Source organism: Mustela nigripes, chromosome 2 (genome assembly GCF_022355385.1).
Source record: "Mustela nigripes isolate SB6536 chromosome 2, MUSNIG.SB6536, whole genome shotgun sequence".
Lineage (NCBI taxonomy): Eukaryota > Metazoa > Chordata > Mammalia > Carnivora > Mustelidae > Mustela > Mustela nigripes.
In genome coordinates, this window is record NC_081558.1 from 101,617,795 (window position 1) to 101,633,919 (window position 16,125).

Below are 16,125 nucleotides of genomic sequence, written 5' to 3' on the forward strand. Positions count from 1 at the left end.
GGTGGGGGGGGGGGGGGGGGGGGGGGGGGGGGGGGGGGGGGGGCATCTTACTCCAAAACCACACTTTTGGTTGGGTCAAAGAAGGGACCCAGCTGAGGCCGGCAGCAATCCGGCACCCACCCTGACCCAAGGGCTAGAGAAAGAAGCAGAAATTCACATGGTACCAGGTAAGAGATGAACAACCCTAGGAAGAGGAGGTCCATAAACCGGCCAACCAAGCCCCTCTGGGCCAGGAATCAGTAGGTCTGGCATCCAGACCATGGGGGACCACAAGAAGCCAAATTTAGTCCCCATCCCTGCAAGCCCCACTTCTAGGCTGGGCTAGGAGCTGGCCCGGGCTGGTAGAGAATCCAGGATGCCGCAGCTGCCCCTCTGTCCACCTCCATGGGGTGAGGCTGAGCTCTGGGCCCCAGATGATGCCCAGAGTCCAGCAGAACGGACATCCCCTCCTCAACCACCCCACCTGAGAGCCCACACTCCGTATGAGGCCTCACCCGCAGTTCTCTGCCCTTCTGTCCCTGTTCATCCTTGGCCGGGCCCTGGGATATTAATCAGCTGTGACTAGAAGGTGTGATGGGAGCAGGTCAGGTTCACGCTCAAGTCACAAGCGTCCACACTCACATCTCAGATCACGTGGCAAAGAGGGTTCCTAGATAAGGTCTTGTTAATGCAATGCTGCCCCTTCCCTTTTATGGAATGTGTCTGGAGGACCTGAGGAAACCTGTGTTGATTGCACCATCTTGGCGCTGGCACGGAGGCACCCCATCAACAGGGGTAGACAGCTGGAGAGGTGACCACCTAGGCCTCTGCAACCTCAGCCGGGGGGCTACCCCTCTCTGCCTTCTGCCCAGGCCTGGCAGCCGCCCAGACACCCTCATCTCCAGTCTAGACTCTAAGGAAATGCCCCATCACTCCAGTTGGCATTTTTAGTGGTTGGGGAAGGCATCCGGTCTTGCTGTTCAAAAACTGCACTGCTTCCTTCCTCCCAGGTTTAAACACAGGAGAGGGGACGCGAGCAGTCTGGAAACCACCCTCTCCTGAAATAACTGCAGCCCCCTGCTTCAAAACACACCAACTCCCGCTGCGAAGAGAATTCGGTTTCCTTACCTGCTGCCTTCTGCTGCCTCCCCGCAGACACAGTTTCGATGAGGTCCAGGCTGAGGTGGCAGAAGATCCAGTAGGACACACTGCGTGCTCTCGCGCAGTGGGTTCCAACTCTCCGACGCTCAGATCCCCAAACCCCTACATTTTGAGCTCCGCTAGACCCCGGAGCGATCCCCGTGCGGGGCAGCCGGCCTGCAGCTTACCACCTCCTCCTCCGCCGGCGCCTCCGGATCCTGGGCCCCTCAGGGGGCCCCTCTCCCTCCCGCGACCCCTTCTCGTCCAGGTATGTCTCCTGGACAGCCCGCACTACCTGTCCTTCCTGCACCCCAGGAAGCCAATTTGCTTCCTGCACCCCCAGGCGCCCTTCCCCCTCAGGCCCCTGGGGCCCCACAAGCCGGGCCCTCCCCACTAGCTCGAGTCTCTCCCGACGAGCTGGGGCCGCTCCCAAGACCACCGCTTCCCGCCTGAGGTGCCCGCAGCTCTCCCAATACCGCCCCCCCTGCTCCCCGGAACTTTCGAGCCCCTCCCCGCGCTCCCAAGAGCGGTCCCCGAACTCGGAGAGCGGCTCCGGCTGCTGCAGCAGCCTGCGTGGGCTCCCCTCCCCCTGCTCCTGCACCCCGGCGCGGGCCTCCCCACGCTCCTGCACTGCGGGGCTGCCTCCCCCTTTTTCCTGGTGCTGCTTGCGGGGCCCCAGCCCCTCCTCCTGCACTACAGGCCAGCCCGCCGAGCCCGTCCACCGCGGCGGGCGCCTCCAGTCCGCGCCGTCCGACAGACCCCACACCACCCCCAGACTGGGCTCCCGGCCACCGCCGCCCCGTTCCTGCACCCCCGGGCCCACCCCGCCCTCCTCCTGCACGGCCGGACCCACGCCCCCCTGCTCCTCCACGCCGAGCTTCAGCCCGCGGAGCAGCTGCGGGCCCCAGCTGAGAACCCCGACTTGCTGTGGCTGCTGCTCCGGCAGCGCCGGGCTGAGCCCACCGCGCTCTTCCTGCGCTCCCCGCCCGACGCCCCCGGCCCGCACTGCCCAGCGCACTCGCCTGCCCCCAAGAGGCCGCGCGGTCCCACCCCTCCAGATGGTGCTGCCCTCCGCGCGCGCTCACACCGCCCCCCGCCCGGCTCCTTCCGCCCCGTACCCCTGGGGAGGGGGCTGCGCGTTGGCGCCCCCTCGGGTTCCGCGGCCACCCCCACGTCCCAGGCCTGCCCCCTAGCCCTAGCCTCCCGGCGTGGACGTCCGCCCGCCGGGCGCCGCGCCCAGCGCCGGCCCCCGCAGGTGCTGCGGCCCCGCGCGCCGGCCCGCGAGCCAGGAGCGCCCGCCCTCCCGCCTGAGTTCCTGGAGCCCGCCTGCGCGTGCGCCGCCCCAGGAGGGCGGGGTCCGGCGGGGTTGGCCCGCCCCCTTAAGGGGGCCAGGTCTCGCTTGCTCCTCCCCTCTTTCCTTTCTTCAGTCCCACCACCAATCCCTCTTCTTCTCGCGACTGAAATCTCCCCGCCCCAGATCCACCTTGCGCCTTCTTAAGTGCCTATAGGCAGAGGTGAAGCCGAAGGTAGGGAGTTCACACTGAGACTTTGCAGTCAACCAGGCCCAGTGGAGGAGCACTAAAACAGGAGTCTCGAATTCTCAGTAGCCCCAGTTCAGCTGCTGCCAACTTACCTTGTGAACAGTATGAAAAGTCATTTCCATCTGGTCTCAGTTGCTTTGTTTCTAAAATGGGGAGGCTGGATTGGGAAGTCTCCAAGGCCACAGTCCAGTGAATGTTTGCAGAGCGGGACTCATCTCTCAGCAGGAGCCCAAAGGCCTGGGAACCTGGGATACCCCTATCCTTTCCCTGGGTCCAAGGGAGGACATTTCAACAAGGGAAAGGTGGTTTCAGGCCTGTGACACTTCCTTTCCTGGCAAAGGGGCCTTCCTCCCTCCTGCCCCGCTCCCTCTTGGATGTTCTCCTCCCTGTAGCCACAAAGAAGGAGAAAATTCAGAGCTCCTCCTCCCAGGGTAGTGCAGCCCTCAGACCCAGATCCTAGCTAGCTGAAGGCAGCCTTGAGCCATGGTGCCTAGAACCCAAAAGCTTAAGGCCATTTGGCACTGTTACTGACTACCTCATCTATAAAATGGGTACAATAATAAAACAAGTCCAAAGAGAACTGTCCCAAGGATCAGACATCAACAATCCGTGTAAGGATGGCTCTTTCAGCACCCCTATTGTCAGGCATTGGGCCCCAGGGCCCTGGCCAGAGGGCAGGAGGGCAATGAAAAAGGGATGGGCTCCAGACACATATGGGGGACTGGATGGGGTAGATTTGCATCATGGTATCTTGCCCTCTGAGGTAGGCAGGGCAACTTTCCACTAAATGATTTTTTTTTTTTTTTTAAGATTTATTTATTTTTGAGAGAGTGAGAAAGAGGGCAGAGCATAAGCAGGGAGAGGGGCTGAGGGAGAGGGAGAGAATCTCAAGCTGCCTCCTGGAAAGCACAGAGCCCAGTGCAAGGTTTGATCCCACGCTGAGATCATGACCTGAGCCGAAATCAAAAGTCAAGAGTCAAGAGTCAGATGCTTCATCAAGTCACCAGGTGCCCCTCCACTAAATCATTTGATAATGTTGTAGAGCAGCTTGCCTTAATCAGGAAGCCAGAGCCACCAAGCAGAGGGTGAATACACCCTACCTGGTCCAAGAGAGAGTCTAGGGCAGGCAGGACTGACCCTGTTGCCTGATCTCAGGGGTGAAGCCAGAGAGGAAGGAATCTGAGAGGCGTCCTCTCCCAGATTCCTTCACACTACCTCAGTAACGACCCTTGCTAAGGTTTAGGGAAGCTTCCTGTGGGTAAGACCCTACTTGGCATGTATTCCCATCTAACTTCCACCACAATTGAATGAGGTACTCATTACCATCCTCACTTTTTTAAAGATTTTGTTGGTTTATTTGACACACACAGAGAGAGAGAGACAGCAAGAGAGGGAACACAAGCAGGGGGAGCGGAAGAGGGAGAAGCAGGCTTCCTGCAGAGCAGGGAGTCCAACACAAGGCTCAGGCTCGAGGCTAGATCCCACCCCAGGACTCTGGGATCATGACCGGAGCTAAAGGCAGCCACCTAAGGACTGAGCCACCCAGGCACCCCCTACCATCCTTATTTTAAAGACAGACTTTACATCATTAAGTAATTTGCACAGGGTCATACAGCTGGTAGTATTAAAATCAGACTCCTGATCCAGTTTTTGACTCCAGAGTCCACTCAAAAGCACAAACTCACAGAAAGCAATGCCAAACCCAGGAGCCTCACCTTGGGATGCATTGGTGCTGACTAGATTTGGGGGGTCAAGAGATGCAAGCCTATAAATCAAGCTCCAAATCAAACAAAGCAAGAAGTCGAGGCACTTGTATCCTGGTCTGCCTTGCTAGGTATTTGTCTAGGGAGGCCAACTGCCCTTTCTTCCACCTACCCTCCAGTTGCCCACAAGCCAGATCCATGCCTCTTACATCCCTAGTGCAAGGTTATCTGGAGCTTTAGTTTCACAAAAAAGAGGTCTCCTGCTCCCTTTCCTCCTCATCCTGCCTAATCCCAACTCCTGGACTGTCCCCCCAACCACCACTGAGCCCTGGGGGTTGTACTGAGAGGTATCTGAGGCCGTCTGTCTCCTTCTCTGCACTGTTCTGCGAGCCCAGTACTACTAGTCGCCTGGAGACACCCAGGGAGACTGTTCTGCCCCCAGGGAGCTGACAGCTTATGGGAGGAAGTGAGACACAGTCTAGAAGCCTAAAACTCAGGAGCTTCAGAAGGCAGCTGTGGGGATAAACCCCAACCCTGTAACGTGCCTGTACCAGTCTCTTCCCAGATCGGGAACTTGAGAGTTGGCCACAGCAGAGTGACTGCGGAGCGGGGGAAGGGCTTGTTGGGTCTCGTTCTAAGTGGAAGCAGACCAAGCTGCCTGAGGCAAGATTGTGGGGTGCCCTTAAGAATCTCCACCGTGAGGGGCGCCTGGGTGGCTCAGTGGGTTAAGCCGCTGCCTTCGGCTCAGGTCGTGATCTCAGAGGCAGAGCAGGGAGCCCGATGCGGGGCTTGATCCCAGGACCCTGAGATCATGACCCGAGCCAAAGGCAGCAGCCCAAACCACTGAGCCACCCAGGCGCCCCTAGAGAAATGTTTTTTTAAACTACTGTTGCAACCTGTGAGCGGGAGATGACCTGAATTCAATGGGTTCAGTGGGTTTTGACTGGATTTTTTCCCCCTTTTTAGTGGAAGAGGACAATAATGCAATAGAAAATATGAGAATGTGTTTTTTTTTTACCTTTTTGTTAAAGTGTGACATACATCCAGGGAAGTATAAAAACATGCAAATCTTACAAAGTTGAATATACCCAGCACCCAGATCAAGAAACAGAGCATATATAATGAGCATCTAGACGGACCTCCACATTTAATTTTTTAAGTAAGTATTATATTAATCTAGCATGCCCTTCATCCTCAGGATTTACTTCTAACTCTCTGATGACCCTCCTCCCTCCCCAAATGTACAATGATGGAGGGTTCTTTCTGCATTTACAGGTAGTAAAGGGGTTTTTCTTGTGACATCTTTTTGTTCCATTAAATACACACATGTGCTCTGTTCCTTGATAGTAAATCTATTTCTGTAGGTCACAGTCAAAAACTTGTGCTACCAAAAACCCCTGCTCCAGCTTGACAGCATTGTGGAGGCTGTGATTCAGGCCAGGTGAGAGCTCGGGGGAGCAGCCAGGGTATTATGACAACAGCGCTTCTCCAACTTCAGTGTCATTCAGCAACCAAGGGACCTGGGGATCTTGTTGAAACCCGTATTCTGATTCAGCAAGTACAGAAGGGGATGCTAAGATTCTACATTTCTATGAAGTTTGTATACTTTGAATAGCAAGGCTTTGGTCCCAGAGATTTTTTTTTTAATTGTTTTAAAATATTTTATTTATTTATTTGACAGAAAGAGAGAGATCACAAGTAGGCAGAGATGCAGGTGGGGGGTGCTCCCCACTGAGCAGAGAGACTGACTCAGGGTTCATCCCAAGACCCTGAGATGGTGACCTGAGCAGAAGACAGAGGCTCAACCCACGGAGCCATCCAGGCGCTCCCCCCACCCCACCTTTTTTTAAAAAGAATTTTATTTATTTATTTGTCAGAGAGAGAGAGCACAGGCAGGCAGCGGTGGAGGAACAGGCTCCCTGCCAAGCAAGGAGCCCGAAGTGGAACTTGATCCCAGGACACTGGGATCATGACCTGAGCTAAAGGCAGATGCTTACTGGACTGAGCCACCCAGGCATGCCGGACCCAGAGATTTTTTTATAATGCTGCACATGAGAATCACATGAGAAGCTTTTAAAAAACACTGATGCCCAGGGGCGCCTGGCTAGCTCGGGGGAGGGAGGAGGTCTGCCCATCGGTAGAGCACGGTGACTCTTAATCTCAGGGTCATGAGTTCAAGCCCCCCACTGGGTGTGGAGCCTACTCAAAACAAAAAACAAAACTAAAACACAGACGCCCAGGCTCTACTCCAGCGTCATTAAATTCTCATCTCTGGGGTGAGACTCAGCATCCACAGTTTTCGAACGTTGCTCAGTGATTCCAGGAGGCCACCAGAAAAGGCAGCTGCTTGGTCCCCCGCACAGCCCCAGTGCCTAGGAGAAATCTTGAGCCGCGGGAGGAGGGGAGTGAGGTGTGGGGTCATGAATGGTATCCAAGCAAACAATTCAATTTGATAAAGGGCAGAAGATTTCTTAGTCAGGAAGGGACCATCTGTCTCTTAGTGGAGGTGAGGAGAGGGATTTCTGAAGGAATTCTGAGGCATGAGGCTATCTGCTAACCCAGGACACGTCCTCCCAGGACTAAGAACATACCGTGCCTTTACCCTATCAGGCAAGTCAGAGCTCCCTGGAACTGCTCAGATGGGCGGGGTTCACGTGCCCCCAGGCAAAGTCAGACAGTTTCAAAACCTTACTGGGGCACTGGGAGTAGTGCTGCCAGCTGCTCCCACGCGCCTGCCCCTTCTGCCCAGCCACAGAAAAGGCCAAATGAGCCAACAGGTTTCAAACCCTCCATCAACAGTGGCTATTCACAACGGAGCACCACAGCCCTGGGTTCTGACGCCCCCTGGTGGACACCTAGAATTAAAGTTTAGTAACCAACAAACGGACCCGTGGGTACAGGTCACTCACAATTTATCCTGTGCCCAGCCAGTGACCTGCACAGTTGTGTAAGACATGGCCCCATGGCATAATCCAGAAACTGCTACTGACTGGGCATATGAAAGATTGGCTCCTTTTATGCTCTACTACTCCTTTACGCCCCTGAAATCTGAATTCCACCCCTGGAATTCACTGTCCTAAGTTTAGAAATGAGAAGCTGTCAGGGCTTACCCTTAAATGGCAAGATATTTTATCACTTTTGCATCTCTCTCCTTCTTTGTTCAGATTGCCCCATTGGTAGAGTAGACACAGCAGAGTCCTTTGCTGCCTGTTCTTCTCTCCTTCTGCTCCAACAATGACCATCCCGGAGAAGCCCCTTCCAGCTGCTTTTTGAGACACCCTCTCAGCTTGGTAAGCTCACGTCCACTAACCCACACACATCCGGATTAATGAAGCCTGCATGGACAGAACCTCCTGCATCTGTGGCTGCCCCAGGAGTGACAAGTGACGATGTTCATGGACTCCCAGACACTTAGATTTGGTCACACTGATCCGAGGAAGTAGCAATGGAATCCAAACTCAAATCCAGCTCTGTCTCCCTTACTCCCCTAGAAACTTGCCCAGAAACCGGACTCAGGTCTTTGGCAACCTCTTTACTCATCTGGTCCGTCACCACTCTCTGCAGACCCCAAACATTGTAGGGTTCCACCGTCCCTCCTGCCTCCTCTCCTAGCATCCTCTCAGCGACCACCTCAGTGCTGTTAGGGAGAATCTGGTCCCAGGGCCCACCGCCCACCTTCATTTAAGTGATAATCAAGGACCCAGACATCTACCTACACATTGAATTCCCTGTGAGGTGAACAAATGCTTTCCTCAGTGGGCCTGTTTCTCGCTTCCCTAGAAGAGCGTATGGATTCGACAAGATGATACTGTGATATGTGTATCCCGTGGATGGTGTTTTACCACAAATGTCCTTTCATGACCTTACCGACTTCAGTCTCTTTGCCTCCTTGTTAATTCTCTATTAATGTTTCTAAAATACCTGTTAATCATATTACTCCCTTAGTCAAGAACTTTTCATTGCTCCCCAGTTCCCCCTAAGAAGTCTGCAAATCACAGCAGGTGATTCATCCTGGTAACAATGAGAAATTGGGTCCAGATGGGCCAACAGGCTGAAACTAGAGGTCAAGACAGTTCTGTGGGTTAGAACACAAGAAAATTCTGTTTCCAGAAGACAAGGTGATCAGTATGTTGGAAATGAGAGGTGCAGCTAGAACAGCAGATACAAGTCACCAGCCAGCTAAGACACTAACCTATAACTCCTACAACAGTGGGCTTGTCCATAGTAAAAAGGCCCACAATGCACCTGTTTTGGCTTTGTTTTTTATTTAAAGTCCATTTTGTCTGATAATAATATAGCCACCCAGTTTTCTTTCAGTTACAATTTACGTAGATTATCTTTCCCCATTCTTTTACTTTCAACTTTTTTGTGTCTTTACATCTAAAGGAAGTCTTTTGTAGATGGCTTATTGATGGATCCTGTTTTTTTTTTTTTTTCCAATCTGCTGATCCTGCCTTTTGATGAGCGTTTAATCCATTTACGTTTCATGTTATTACTGATAAAATAGGATTTTCTTCTGCCATGTATCCTGTATTTGGTTTCTATATGTGCTTATTGTTTTTTTTTTGTTCTTCAATCCCCCTATTTCTGCCCTTTTTTGTATTTACTGTACTGTGACATTCTAATTCCCTTCTTTCCTTTTCTGTATATTTTTAAATTATTTGTTTAAAATGTTATCTATTTATTTGAAAGAGAGGGCACGCACAAGTGGGTGTAGGAACATAGGGAGTGGGATAAGCAGAGTCCTCACTGAGCAGAGAGCCTGACATGAGATCCCAGAACCCTGAGTTCATGTCCTGAGTCATGCAGGTGAAAGACCCCTCTCCCCTTGCTAAAGGCTTGTTTAAGTAACCTGATGTCCCCAAAGCACCCCCTATCCCCTTGCTGAAGGCTTGATTGTTCCCATAGCCGGATGGCAACACATACCAGGATGTCTATTGTCTGTGATCACCCGGTCTGTCAAAAGAAAAGACAAATGAGGAATAGAGTGTACCTGGGACTTTCCAGAATGCTGAGCCAAGGCCCACCAGAACAAACCGTTGTGTCCTTGCCTTAAACCCAGTGCCTGACAATGCTTGATTTAAGTTAACCAATCAGATCCCTGTAACCAAGCATCTGCTTCTGTAAGCTCGCTTCCCGCCACCCCAACCCTTGCCCTATATAATCTGCTCCCCAATCTATCCCGGTGCGCTCAGCCCACAAAGGCTGATGCGTCCACAGGCGCCTGTGTAACCAATAAACCTCTTGCAACTTGCATCCAGTGGAGGCTTGGTGTCTGCTTCTTGGGTGCGGATCGAGGGTCTTTCACAGGCACCCTTTAAATTATTTTCTTAAGGGACGCCTGGGTGGCTCAGTTGGTTAAGCAGCTGCCTTCGGCTCAGGTCATGATCCCAGCGTCCTGGGATCGAGTCCCACATCGGGCTCCTTGCTCCGCAGGGAGCCTGCTTCTCCCTCTGACTCTGCCTGCCACTGTGTCTGCCTGTGCTCGCTCTCGCTCGCTCTCTCTCTGACAAATAAATAAATCTTTAAATAATAAATAAATAAATAAATAAATAAATAATTTTCTTAATGGTTACCTTAGGGATTACAATTAACATCTTAAATTTAGGACAACCTAGTTTGAATACCAATTTCATTTCAATAGGATACAAACACGCTGCTCCTATATGTTTCCATCCTTCCCTCTTATACTGTTGTTGTCACAGATTACACCTTTATATATTGTATGTCCATTAACATAGATACGTAATTATTGTTTTATGCATTTGCATATTAAAACTTATAGGGAGAGGAATTACATACCATACCAGAAGCACAAGAATACTGGCGTTCATGTTTACCTAGTTACCTTTACCAGGGTCCCATATTTTTCCTCATGTCTCTCTGTTATGGTCTAGCGTTCTATCATTTCAATCTCAGTGTCTCCCTTTAGCGTTTCTTGAACATCAGGTTTATTGATAATGAAGTCCCTCAGTTTTCACATGTGATATCTTTTTTTAAAAGATTTAATTATTTATTAAGAGAGACTAAAAATTCATTATTTATAAATAATTATTTATAGAGAGAATAAATAATTACTTATTCAGAAAGAGAGAGAGGACCATGAGCCGGGGAAGGGGTAGAAGGAGAAGCAGACTACCTGCTGTGCAGGGAGTCTAATGCAGGGCTCCATCCCAGGACCCAGGGATCATGACCTGAGCAAACACTTAACTGACTGAGCCAACCAGGCACCTTACCTGCAATGTGTTAATTTCTCTTTCATTCTTGAAAAAAAAAAAAATAAAAAGTCTTGCCAGAGAGAATTCTTGGTTGATAATTCTTTCAGGACTTTAAATATGCCATCCCATTACCTTCTGGCCTTCATAGCTTCCAGAGGGTAATCAGCTGTTAATTTTATTGAGGTTTTCTGGTATGAGAGGAGTTACTTCTCTTGCTGCTTTCAGACTTCTCCCTTTTTCTTCTGGTTGTGAAAATTTAAATATAATGTGTCATCTTTTGGAGTTTATCTTTTTTGGCGTTCACTGAACTTGGATATGGAGATTTATGTGTTTCCTCAAATTTGGAAAAGGTTTTTATTGTTGTTTTGTTTTTTTTTTGTTTGTTTGTGTTTGTTTGTTTTAAGATTTCTAAGTAATTTCTACACCCAGCATGGGGCTCAAACTTACAACCCAGAGTTCAAGAGTCACATGGTCTACTGACTGAGTCTGCCAGGCATCCCAGGCTTGGTAAGTTTTAAACCATCATTTCTTCAAATGTGTTTTCTGCTCCATATGTCTCTCTTCTCCTGGGACCCCAATAATGCCTATGTTTGTACATTTGATGGTGTCCCATGGGTCCCTCAGGCGCTGTTCATTTTTCTTCATCTTTTTTCTTCCTGCTCCTCATACTGGATAATTTCAATTGTCTTCTCTTTTAAGTTCACAGATTCTTTCTTCTACCTGCTCAAATTTGCTCCTGAATACCTCTCATGAGTTTTTCATTTCAGTTATTTTACCTCTCAGCTCCAGAATGTTTAGTTCCTTTTTATAATTTCTATCTCTTTACTGATACTCTCATTTGTTCTACAGTTTTCCTGATTTCCTTTAGGTCTTTGACCTTGGTTTCTTTAGCTCATTAAACATGTTTCAAGTAGTCATTTTTCATATCATTATCCCCCAGTGTGGCTGTACTTTCTTTTTCCTGTTTTCTTTTTTTTTAATTGAGAACTCGACATACTGAGTATGATGTAGTGATTCTGAAAATCCAGTTCTCCTCAAGGATTGTTAAATCTTGCTTGTTGAGAACTAGAGCTGTGTGTTTGTGTTGTTTCCAAATTAGTTTTGCAAAGTGTGAATTGCTTGTTGTGTCCTTCAAGTTTCTTTTCTGTTATCTCTGCAGCCAGCCAGTGACCTGACACAAATTTCCTTAAATGTCTGGTTCCCAAAGAGAAATATTGTCTTTTTAAATCCCTTGTAAGTCACTTCAGCCCACAGGGGTGCAAACAATCAAAAGTGATCAGGAGCAGGGGTGCCTGGGTGGCTCAGTCAGTTAAGTGACTAACTCTTGGTTACAGCTCAGGTCATGATCTCATGGGTCATGGGATTGAGCTCCATGCTCAGCAAGGAGTCTGCTTGAGATTCTCTCCCTCTGCACCCCCATGCACATGCTCTCTCTAAAATAAATAAGTCTTTTTTAAAAAGTGGTCAGTGGGACACCAGGGTGGCTCAGTCAGCTAAGCATCTGCCTTAAGCTCAGGTCATGATCTCAGGGTCCTGGAACGGAGTCTTGCATCATCAATCCTACTGTGAGCAGGGAGCCTGCTTCTCCCTGCCTGCCATTCCCCCTGCTTGTACTTGTGCTCACTCTCTCTGACAAATAAATAAAATCTTTAGTTTAGAGGATAAGATCCTTATTGCCAAATCTGTCTCCAGGAAGCTTCACAAGGAATGTGGGCCACTGTCTCTCCTTCCAACTGCTTGCTGAGGCTGGGAAGTAGGGGATGGTAGCCACTATGTGAAAGGCCAATATTAACTAGAATTTACTGAAATTTACTAGCCTCTTCATCAAAGTCTACCCTGGCCATTGTGAATGTTCAACTAGATTCGAGTTCCAAAAGTTACCTTAGACAGTTCTTGCCAGTTCGATAGCTACTGAGGTGAAGGAATGGCTTCCAACTCTGCCATCTTCTGGGACATTACTTCATTCCAGTCCTTTTTATTGCCAAATAATATCCCATTGTATGCTTATACCACATTTTGTTTATTCATTCATCAGGTAATGAACACTTGAATTTTTATTTTTTGACTATTATGAATGCTATGATCTTTCATGTATAAATTTTTGCATGGACATGTGTTTTCATTTCATGACACTGCTGCATACACTGATTTTGGAGTATTAACCCCACATTTTTGGAATAAATCTTACTTGGTCATAATATATTATCCTTTTATACATTGTTTTCAATTTGCTGGCATTGATGAGGATTTTAGCGTCTGTATTCATTATATTGGTCTGCAGTTTTTTTTAACATGTTAGCCTTTGCTATGTTGTATTAGCCTCAACAGTTTCCTTTTCCTGTTTCCTGAAAAAGTTTGTGCAAGATTGGTGGTATTCCTTCCTTGAATGTTTTGTAGGCTTCACCAGTGAAACTGAGTCTTAAGTTTCCTTTTTGGAAAGTTTTGGTACTTTTATTTGCTTTAGGGCCATTCAAATTTCCTGACTTTTCTTAGTTTTGGTTAAATTGAATTAAAAATTCTCTGACTTTATGTAACTGGTCTAATTTGTTGGCATAAGTTGTTCATGGTATACCTTTATTTTCCTTTAATGTCCATAGGACCTGTTGTGATAACCTTTTTCATTTCTGACAGCATGGTTGTTTCATACGTTTTTCTTGATCAGTCTAGTTAGGGGTTTTTCAGTTGTGATTTTCATTCCAAATAACTATCTGTTGTCTGATTTCTACTTTGATTTTTGCTATATCTTTTTTTTTTCTTCATTTGGGCTTACTTTGCTTTTCCTTCACTACCTTGTTCAGATAGAAACTGAGGTCATTGATTTAAGATTTCTTTTTTTCCTTTCTAATATAAATATGTAAAACTAATTTTCGCTCTAAGCCACGACTAATAGGAGTTTCTACAGTGATGGAAATATCTTATTTTCTGCTATCCAGTTCAGTGGCGGCTAGCCATATGTGCCTACTGGGCACTTGAAATGTGGCCAATGTGTCTGAGGAATTGGAACTTTTAATTCTAATTAAATTGAATCACATGTGGCTAGTGGCTACTGTATTGGGCAGTGCATCTCTAAGCACAGCTTCATCTGCATCAACAAATCTTAGCATTGTATCATTAAATTCAGATTTGTCTAATTTCTCTTGTGATCTCATCTTTGGCCCATACGTTACTTATGTGGGTCTAATATGTGGTTTAATATCCTAATGTTTTGGGGGTTCCTGGCTATCCTGTAACAGATTCCTCATTTTACTGTGGTCAGAAAATACACTGTGTTTAATTTTAATATTTTTGTTAACACTTGCTTTGCAGCCCAGGATATGTTCTATCTTGATGAATATGCCATGCATACCTGAAAAAAAAAAATATTTTGCAGTTGTTGGAGGTAGTACTCTATAAATGTCAAGTAGATTGAGACAGCTGATGAAGTGGTTTAAGTCTTTTGTCCTGATTTGTTTAGTTCTTCTATTAACTGTTCAGTGGGTGTTAAAAATCTACCATAGCAGGATGCTGGCTGGGTCCATCAGTAGAGCTTGTGACTCCTGATATCTCAGGGTAACAGATTGGGTGTAGAGCCTATTTTAAAAAAAATTTTAAATTTATGGCAAAATTGTCAGTTTATTCAGTTTCTTCATTTACTTTTAAGGCTGTTAGGTACATACACATTTATACTTGTACTATTGTCCCAAGGAGTTGTCCCTATTACCATTGTGAAATGCTCCTTATTTTTACCTATGGCAATAACCTTTGAAGTCTATTTTATCTGGGAATTATAAAGCCACTCTAGTCTTTTGCTAATTTGCATGTTTTTTCCATCTTTTGACTTTAAACTCATCTATAAAGTGTTTCTTATAGATAGCATATAAATGAGCTTTTCCCTAACCCACTGTCATTTTTTAAATTAGAATGTTCCTAGGTCAATAATACATAATTATCGATATGGTTGGACTTTGGTATACCATTATTCAATCAGTTTTTTGTCTCCTCTATTTGTTCTTGCCCAATGTTTCAGGTTTTACTCCCCTCCAGTCTGTTAGCCTTTGTTTACTTTTAAAAACCCGAGTGGTTCTCTTTTCTTTTTCTTTTCTATTTTAACCCGTTTTATCATTGTAAGCAGTGGGAGGGTTGGGTTGTAGGGCTTGCGTTGTGATAATGGAACCAAACTCCCCGTGAATGCTTTTTCATGAAGGTTTCATGGACATTTTCACTTATGAAAATATACATTAGAAATTGAAAGTATACATAGGAAATTGGTGGCTGAGGGGAAAAAAAGAAATTGGTTATTGTGGATGTAGGGAGAAACTGAAAAACAAGAGGAAAAGCTTACTTTTTTTCAATACAGACCTCTCTGCACTTTGACCATTAGCATGCACATATTTAAAAAAAAGATGTATTAACTAGTCAAAGCAGTCCATGTGGGATGGATTAAACTTTAGACAGTTCAAAGGACAGATGTAGCAAACAGCAAAAGCTCTAACTTGATCACCTAAAGAAGTAACCCTATTGGTAGCCACAAGATATTGGTACCTGATGTGTTGTATTCCAAGTGAAGTGTTCTTACAGATAAACAAACATGTCTTCAAGTATTTGTTTAGGGCTGCCACCTGGCCCACCATCTTTCACATAGGCACTATCCCCTGTAGAATACAGCAGTACAAATTTTTAAAAAATATTTTTATTTATATGACAAATCACAAGTAGGCAGAGAGGCAGGCAGAGAGAGGGGGAAGCAGGCTCCTGCTGAGCAGAGAGCCCAATGTGGGCCTCGATCCCAGGACCCTGAGATCATGACCTGAGCTGAAGGCAGATGCTTAACTAAGCCACCCAGGTGCCCCAGCAGTTTAATTTTTCTCATGCTTCCTAAGAATGGGTGTGCAGCTACTCATTCTCACAGGAGCAAGCTTGGGCACAGGTAAAGCAATTAAAAAGCTTCCCTATTCTAGGGAGGGCAATTCCTGTAATCCTACTGAAGAACCCTAGTTGGCACTTGTAGTGAGATTAAATAATATAATTTTGGGAATTGTGTAGAAAACCTGCTTGAAAAAACAAAACACAGGGAGCTCCTGGGTAGCTCAGTACATTGAGTGTCTGCCTTCAGCTCATATCATGATCCCATGGTCCTGGGATCAAGTCTTGCTTCCAGCTCCTTGCTCAGTGGGGGGTCTGCTTCTGCTCTTCTGCCTGCTTGTGCTGACAAATAAATAAAATCTTTAAAAGGGGGGGGGGGGCACCTGGGTGGCTCAGTGGGTTAAGCAGCTGCCTTCAGGTCAGGTCATGAACCCAGCATCCTGTGATCGAGTCCCACAAGGACTCCTTACTAGGTGGGGAGCCTACTTCTCCTTCTGTCTGCCTATGCTCTCTCTCTCTCTGAAAAATAAAATCTTTAAAAAACCAAAAACATCAAAAATGAACTTTACCAACCACGTCTTTCATTATATAGCAGCAGGGTCCACTAACCATAAGTAGCTATGAACCACCTGAAATTGGGTATTCCAAACTAAGATGTGCTAGAAATACAATAGATTTTGAAGCTTTACCCTGAAAAAAGGA

General features: G+C 47.2%; 1 protein-coding gene across 3 annotated transcripts in view; it reads right to left on the reverse strand.

Moving 5' to 3' along the window:
- Positions 1-1,541, reverse strand: part of TNK2 (tyrosine kinase non receptor 2) — a 45,743-nt gene extending 44,202 nt beyond the window's left edge. For all 3 annotated transcript variants that reach the window (XM_059391176.1, XM_059391174.1, XM_059391164.1), the window contains exon 1: positions 1,108-1,541. The gene's annotated coding sequence lies outside the window, so the exon portion shown is untranslated. The remainder of the gene's footprint in view (positions 1-1,107) is intronic.
- Positions 1,542-16,125: the final 14,584 nt, after the last annotated feature.